This window comes from Myotis lucifugus, unplaced genomic scaffold (assembly GCF_000147115.1).
Source record: "Myotis lucifugus unplaced genomic scaffold, Myoluc2.0 scaffold_6434, whole genome shotgun sequence".
Lineage (NCBI taxonomy): Eukaryota > Metazoa > Chordata > Mammalia > Chiroptera > Vespertilionidae > Myotis > Myotis lucifugus.
Genome location: NW_005877482.1, coordinates 1 through 8,619, shown reverse-complemented (window position 1 = coordinate 8,619; position 8,619 = coordinate 1). Strand labels below are relative to the sequence as shown.

General features: G+C 46.8%; 1 pseudogene; it reads left to right on the top strand.

Moving 5' to 3' along the window:
- Nucleotides 1–107: 107 nt before the first annotated feature.
- On the top strand, nt 108–1,468 carry LOC102419201 (annotated as a pseudogene).
- The last annotated feature ends 7,151 nt before the right edge of the window (nt 1,469–8,619 follow it).

Below are 8,619 nucleotides of genomic sequence, written 5' to 3'. Positions count from 1 at the left end.
ACAGGAGTTAAATATGTATTCGAGAGCCATCCTGCTCCATCCTAGAATCCTTTAGTAACTCCCATGTGGCACGGAGGACACCCATTCCTTCCGAGACCAGCCTTGCAGGTATTTCATGCACGGGGTTTGTAAGGAAGGAGATACCTGTCGCTACTCGCATGACCTCTCTGACAGTCCATACGGTGTGCTGTGCAAGTATTTTCAGTGAGGGTACTGTATTTACGGAGGCCGCTGCAGATACGAACATAGCAAACCATTGAAACAGGAAGAAGCAACTGCTACAGATCTAACTGCAAAACCATCCCTTGCTGCTTCCTCAAGTCTCTCACCAGTCGTTGGACCGATGGTTGAAATGAATACGGGTGAGGCTGAGTCAAATTCAAACTTTGCAACTGTAGGAGCAGGTTCAGAAGACTGGATGAATGCCATTGAGTTTGTTCCTGGGCAGCCCTACTGTGGCTGTACACCCCTGCAGGGCTCAGTGACCAAGGAAGAACCAGAGAAGGAGCCAACGGCCGTGGACACGAAGAAGCAGCTCTGTCCCGATGCAGCGGTGGGAGAGTGCCGCTACGGGGAGAACTGCGTGTATCTCCACGGAGACTCCTGTGACATGTGCGGGCTGCAGGTCCTACACACAGTGGACGCAGCCCAGAGATCACAGCACATAAAATCTTGCATTGAGGCCCCTGAGAAGGACACGGAGCTCTCTTTTGCCGTCCAGCGCAGTAAGGACAACGTGTGTGGGATCTGCATGGAGGTGGTCTACGAGAAAGCCAACCCTAGTGGGCGCCGCTTCGGGATCCTCTCCAACTGCAACCACACCTCCGGTCTCAAGTGTATTTGCAAGTGGAGGAGTGCTAAGCAATTTGAGAGCAAGATCATAAAGTCCTGCCCAGAATGCCGAATCACATCTAACTTTGTCATTCCAACAACAAGGCGTGCAGGTATTTTGGTGAAGGACGTGGGAGCTGCCCATTTGGAGGGAACTGTTTTTACAAGCATGCGTACCCCGATGGCCGTAGAGAGGAGCCACAGAGACAGAAAGTGGGAACATCAAGCAGATACCGGGCCCAACGAAGGAACCACTTCTGGGAGCTCATTGAGGAAAGAGAGAACAGCAACCCCTTTGACGATGAAGAAGAGGTTGTCACCTTTGAGCTGGGCGAGATGTTGCTTATGCTTTTGGCTGCAGGTGGGGACGACGACGACGACGAGCTGACAGACTCTGAAGACGAGTGGGACTTGTTTCACAATGAGCTGGAAGAATTTTATGACTTGGACCTATAGCAGCTTTGCGTGGCGTGGGAACTGGTCTGCTGAGCCCAGACAGTGGCTGTCCCCTGTGGTGGTGTGGCAGTGCCCGTGTCTCCTCGGCAGGCCTAGCAACTCCAGGTGCTGTCGTAATACTTCGTACCCAGGGCCTGTCTTCTTACTCCCTCACCTTTCCCCAAGGAGTATATTGTTTCCTCTGGTTAAAAAGTTAAAAAAAAATAAACCTTAAAGTTAGTTTTTTGTAACAGGAACTTAACTGTCAGACAGTTAGTGTAGGTTTTTGCGTCATCTGTTTTCAACCAGATTCACACAGTTGGAGGGTGTTCATGGACGTGCTGCACGCATTCTAAGGACCCAGGTTCAAAAGCCACAGCCTTGGCCCTGCTTGGGGGTCCAAGAAGAGGTGATAGGTGAAGGATCTGAACTGTGGCAAGTAGCCTGTGCTACAGACCTAGAGGTGGATACTTGAGGTTTCTGCTGAAATCTGCACGTCTGTGTTTTTATATGTTCCCTACCCCACAATCCCTACCCCGTGCACTTGTTCTGTGGTTTTGGTCTCTTGATAATTGCACACAAGCAATGACTACTGGATAACCATAACCAGGTGCGAATGTGTGGAGATTTTTACTGTTCAGTATGACAGGAAGATTCTAAAAGAATGATTTACTGGCATAAAAGAAATGCAGAATTGAGGTGGACTCCCCAGAGCTGGTAGACTTGGCATGTGTGAGTGCGAGTGTGTGGTCAGCCTCGCATCCCTGCCGAGGTGCAGTGTTCTTAGCCTTAGTGGAAAACCTTGACTTAGTGGTTCAGCCTCGTGTGGTGACTAGATCTTACAGGACAAAGCAGTATGTTGGTAGCCGTTACTAGAGCAGTGCTAGCTTTGTCTATATGAATAAATGGGCTTAGCCATAGAGGGAAAACTATCTGGTTATCCCGTATCTTAACACAAAACGGGGTTGTGGATACACAGTTGTATTTAATGCTTAATGATCTCTTACCCTCTCCAGTTCAGGCACCTTTTGGCAAACCTTTGTCCTCGCTTGAGGGCTTTTGTTGTGAGGTTTTTGTGTTTTTGTGGGTATGTGCCTCATTCCATCCCTGTACTTTGCAGGTAGACAGGAGTGGGGTTGGGTTGGTAATTCACAAGACAAGCTAAATTGTTAGAATTCCTTGATTGAAAAATTTAGCTTGAATTTTGTTGCTGTTTCCTGAAAATAACTTGGAGATGTTCCTGAGTTGTCCCATTGACTGCTTTTGACTCCTTGGATCCCAACCATTCTTTCACTTTAAGAAAAACAAGTCATTGTTACAGAGGTCTCTGTATTTTACAGCTGCCCTTTTGTAAGAAGCACTTTCCCAAATAAAACAATAAAAACCCCTAAAAAAATATGTATTCGATAGGTGACCTGCTTAAGGTTTGAATCCTTAATTCTCACATGAGGCTTATAACCTATTAAGCTTAATAGCTTCCAGCTCAGAGGTGGCCCCTAGGTTTCCTCTTGTGTGAAAACTCAGAGTGGTGCAAGCTGTTTGCCGTACTGTGGTGAGAAGGATCCTAAGGTCTCAGACACGAGGATTGGAAGAGAATGTTGACTTGACTAGCGAAGTCTGCCACAGTATGGGATGGCATAGTGGCATATGTCCCACACATTTAGTGATCCCTGAGGGAGGTCAGATTTCCGATGACGTATTCCTAATTCTCTCACCTATTCCTTGGGTGCCTTCTTCTTGCTGGTTCTGGGATGGAGTTGATCACCACTCGTCCTGAGGGTCTTTGTGAATCTTCAAACAGTTGGGATGCTCTTGTCCACATTTACAAAGTACCAGGAAGGGCTCTCCTGCATCACTTTAATATCGATGAGTGTTTGTACTGAAGAGACTGCGTGTCTTAGGGCATCATTTCTATTAAATCGGAAGACAAATGCTGGTAACTGGAAATAGCCATTGATTTGCTTTCTCCTGTAGTATCTCAACTCCCTAATTTATCTAGAGGAAAAAGATAAAGCCCATGTACAACCAACTCCTCCAGCTTTCCAGAAAAACAGTGAGGTCAGTTCTCATTTATGAATTTGTTGGCTAAATACTTGTTTAATTGTAAGAGAAAACCAGATTAATTTAGATGAGGATTTGGCTGGTGGAAAATGATTTGTCAGTTGGATTGAGTAGCCAAAGGTGTAGATCAAGTGAGGGGCGGAGGGTGGCTCTGGGTTGGGGTTTGGAATAAATGCTGAGTGAATACAAGGCCAGATGGTGCTGGGTTTTGATGTGCTCCCATGGAGCCTGAGGATGTTTCTCTTTTAAGCAGTGTTGGTTCAGCATGATGTCTGTCTCCTTGTTGAGGGTGTTGAAGGACATTAGGGACCTTGTGGCTCAAGGAACCTGGGTGAGAGGCTTCCGGGGAAGCTGGCTGTCACCATCCCCATCCCCATCCCCATCCCCTTTTCCCATTCTCCTGCCATCGCAAATTGGAAAGTGAATTATTGACTTGGGAGAATCAGGGGATGAAGAGGGAAAAGAATTCAAAGGAGTTCGTGAACCTTTTTGGGGCTTTGGGGCTGTGGTATAGTATGGTGATTGCAAAAATGGGGGCCCTTTCTGTCTGCTCTTTTGTTCTTGTCCTGAATGAGGTGAGTAAGGAGCATTCATGTCCTTCCTTGTCTGACAGTGTAATGGAGGTGTCTGGGGCTGATGTGAAATTGGCTTTGGATGCCAGGTGTCTTTTTGTGCTCCTCTCAGAGTCTCCAAAGAGAGAGAAGGTGATAGGCAGTCCATTCAGGCAGCCCCAGGAAGGACCAGACAACTAGCTCCCTGTGGGGGATAGGTGGCCCATGTGTGGGATAGGGAGGTCCTCACGCCAGCCTCTGGCAGAGGAGCTGTGGCCAATGGAACCTCTGTTGATAGTCTCAGGAGCCAAAGCCCAGTAATGCCACCATGGTCTGCTGACCTATTTCCGGCAGCCTCCAGTACCCCTTTGTGTGGCTGGACTGATTCACTTCTGGGCGAATCTTCCTCAGGGTTTTCAGGCGTAGTCACTGCCAAATGGTGAGGACTTGATGCCCTGCCTCACGGGAGCAGGCCCGGCTTCCTGAGGGACTTTGCTAGAGGCATGAACACTGAGGCCCAATCAGGGACAGACGGCTGGTCCACTTTGTATGTTTCAAACTGGGGCAACTGAGGCACAAAGAAATCCACTGCCCTACGTTACTGTGCTTTAGCAAACCTCTTGCGAATAAAGGGGAAATGTTAGATTTAACAGCTTAGTGAAAGGCTAAAACTACATTTGGGTTGGCCGTCTTGGAACATGTAGTGAGAGACTGAGGGGTTGAGTAAAAGACCCACAGGACTGGAGTGTAAAGGCATAGATTCGAGCCCTGGCTCCACTGCTTGCTGACTCTCTAAGCCGTTCTGAGCCTCCGCTTCCTCACCTGTAAATCAGGAGTATCTATATCTGTTCTGCCTACTTCACAGGATTGTTGTGGGGAATCAAATGAAAGCAGTGACTATAAAGGTATTTACTTGAGAATGTGATGAGTAATTATCATGAAGATATCCAAGCACCACTTTCTTGAGGCCAAAATACTGACTGTCAGTTGTTCAACTGACTTGTTGAACTTCCAGGACATCCCTGACTTTCTAATATGGGGGACTTGTTCCAGGAACCTAAATAGAAATCTGTTAAAGGTGGGAGATAGGCTCAGGAAGGTGGAAGGAGGGTGAGCAGGGTGAGGGCGAGACGGGGAAACAGAGGGCAAGCCTAGAAGCCAAAGATGGCAGCTTCTTTGCTGGAGAGGCTGCCCTCCTGCCCACACTGTGCAAACAGGTTGGGCCCAGGAAACTGTGGGTGCTCTTGTGCACTGTGCGGTTTCACACCTATTCGCTTCTTTTTTAGTCCCTACACTGTCACTTAAATTATCTTAGTTCCCACTATTAGCTCTTTTAAAGAAGATTCATTCAAAAAAATAGCCCTCCATGGAGGATTGAAATGAGATAACATCCTAAAACCCACTTCCACCCTTCACTGTTCAACCCAGTACTGGGACTCAGTCTAAGCAGGAATCCTGTCAAATGTCTGGTTTTTCTAGAGTCTTCCCTCCAGGCACCTTACTGTTCCTCCTTAGCTAGTGTGTGAGTTATCTATTGCTGTGTAACAAATTATCCCCAAGCTCAGCAGCTTAGAACAACACACATTTATTGTTTCATAGTTTCTGAGGTTCAGGCGTCTGGGAATGGCTTAGCTGGGTGGTTTGGGCCCATGTTCTCTGATGAGGTGGTAGTTAAGAGATGTTTGGGGCTGCAGTCACTCAAGACCTGACTGGGGCTGAAGGAGTTGCTTCCAAGTTTCCTCACAGGTTGTTGATAGGCCTCAGTTCCTCTTGGGCTGTTGAACTGAGGACCTCAGGTCTTTGCTGGCTGTTGGCCAGATGCCACTCTCAGTTTGTTGTCATGTGGACCTTTCCATAGGGCAGCTCATAACACAACACTTGGTTTCTTCCAGAGTGAGGGGAGAGAGAGGTATAGGTATAGGTATAGGTATAGGTATAGGTGTATAGGTATAGGTATAGGTATAGGGAGAGAGAGAGAAAGAGAGAGAGAGAGAGAGAGAGAGAGAGAGAGAGAGAGAGAGAGAGAGAAATGGAAACCCGAGTGCCTTTTTTGTTGTTGTTAATCCTCACCCAAGGGTATTTTTCCATTGATATTTAAAGAGAGTAAAAGGGAGGAGGATAGACAGAAAAACATTGATGTGAGAGAGACCCATCAATTGGTTGTCTCCCGCATGCATACAGTCGGGCCTGGGATCGAGCCTGCAACTGAGGTACATGCCCTTGACTGGAATCGAACCCAGGACCCTTCAGTCAGCTGGCCGACACTCTAACCCAGGGGTGGGCAAACTTTTTGACTCGAGGGCCACAATGGGTTCTTAAACTGGACCGGAGGGCCGGAACAAAAGCATGGATGGAGTGTTTGTGTGAACTAATATAAATTCAAAGTAAACATCATTACATAAAAGGGTACGGTCTTTTTTTTTTTTTAGTTTTATTCATTTCAAATGGGCCGGATCCGGCCCGCGGGCCGTAGTTTGCCCACGGCTGCTCTAACCACTAAGCAAATCCTACTAGGGCATGAGGACCTTTTTATAGCTTAGTTTCCAAAGTTGCATATCATCACTTTCTCTTTACTATATTTGTTAAATCAAGAGTTGGGGCATAACCAACACTTCTTGAAAAGCAGAGGATCAAAGAATTTATAGTCATTAAAAACACACACAAAACTACCATAACCACCAATATTGGTGCCTGGGGATCATTTCCATTCTCCACTCCCCATTCAGTCTGACTGGCAATTCAGATCTCCTGCCTGTGGCATCAACTTCCCCCCTGGATCCGGGCATTCCTGGAGTGTGCAGAGCCTGGAGCCGTGGAAGAAACCTCCACCAGGACCTTCCCCAGCCTTGCAGGCAGGGCTCTGACACCTAGAATTGAAGAGCTTCAAAAGGTCAGAAGGAAAGAACTGGCTTCCAGAGACTTGATGCATCTCCTCGGGCAAGAATGGAAACTGATGCTGGGAGGACCTACCTTAAGCCGTGGAACCTACACAAAAACAAACAAACAAAAAAAAAAAACAAAAAAAAAAAATGACCCTGATATCAACAAATGGAATCAGACAAAGATAATATTCGTGAGACTGTTTTACATGGTGCCTTCAAGCTTGAGCGTGATGGACAAGCCTGTGGAAGGAGAAGCATGTTGTGGGATGATCTTCTCATGAATTCTTTCTTCTCCAACATGGAAACCATCCTGTCATCCAGAGAGGCATGAGGGCCCACTACTCCTGGAGATGATTTTAATTCAAATCATCAGTGACTCAGGGTAATATGTTCTCTCCAGTTCTTACCTTGCTTCATCTCTCTCTTGATGGTGGTGGCCATCTTGTCCTCTTCCTTGGACGCCATGAAGAGCTTTCCAGGTTCTCCTCCTCCTTTGTGACCACATCATCTCTGTTTCTCTCACTGAGTTCTCTTCCTGATGCCCTTTAATGCCTTCAGTTAAGTGGTTACCCCACCCCCCCCGCAACGAGGTCCATGTTACTTTTCACTCTGTGGCCTCTCCCTGAGTGTCTCACCAAGTGCCAAGGCTTCATCTGCTGCGCACACATGATGATTTCTAAGTCTGTTTCTCTAGCCTGGTCCTCTTTCCTGAATACAGACCCATATTTTCTCATTGGCTCCTGGCCATCTCCACGGAATGTCTCATCTGCACAACAAACACAATGTGCCGAAATGGGATTACAGCTTTCTGTAAGCTTACCGACTCCGTTTCCGCTGCAGTGTTATCAGCTACTCGGTGCCTCAACCTAGGAATCGTGACAGAGTGAAATTCAGATCTTTATTATACCTGCATAAGGGGCAGAGGGTTACCTACAATCCTCTTTTTCAGCTAAAGATTTAAAAGGAGCCCTAACCGGTTTGGCTCAGCGGATAGAGTGTCAGCCTGTGGACTCAAGGGTCCCAGGTTCGATTCCGGTCAAGGACATGTACCTTGGTTGCGGGCACATCCCCAGTAGGGGGCGTGCAAGAGGCAGCTGATCGATGTTTCTCTCTCATCGATGTTTCTAACTCTCTATCCCTCTCCCCTCTTCTCTGTAAAAAATCAATAAAATATATTTTAAAAAAAATAAAGATTTAAAAAGAGAGTCAACCTGAGCTGCTCGTATTGGTGTCTCTCTACTTTGACACCCTGCCTGGCACTATCTGCTCACTGTCACATGACAGCTCAATGCAGATCTGCTATTCCTCATGGATGAAACCTTACCCAAGGCCTCTCTGCCTGAGGATTCATTGATAACCCATGTGTTCAGCCCATCTTACTGACTGGGGGTGGGTGGTACAGTTGATGAGAGTGTTTTTTAGGTTTCCAGATTTCTTTTGTTTTCTGTCACGGAACTGAACCAGGATTGGGCTAGTCTAGTGGAAAAGTTGGCATAAATTCTAGTAGTACCGACTGCTTATTTTAATTTTCTTCTTATTTTTTTTTCCACTTTGAGTTTTAGTAGGCAAGTTTTAGAAGGCTTATTTATCCCATCAATCAGCTGGGCAACTTGGGATCAATAGTATTTCTAAAAATGCTGTTTAGGGTGGCATGGACAGAGCCACAGCTTCATGGATAGGAGACTCCTATCCTTTCACTTAATAATTGGCAAACTAATGCCCAGAGAGGCGAAGGGTCTTATCCAAGGGACACAGATGCTGCAGTATATCTGAAATTGTGGTTCTTGCTTCAGGAGGGCAGGGTGGTTTTCCTCATTGCTGTGTCCCCAGTGCCTAGAAGAGTGCCTGCTACATTTATT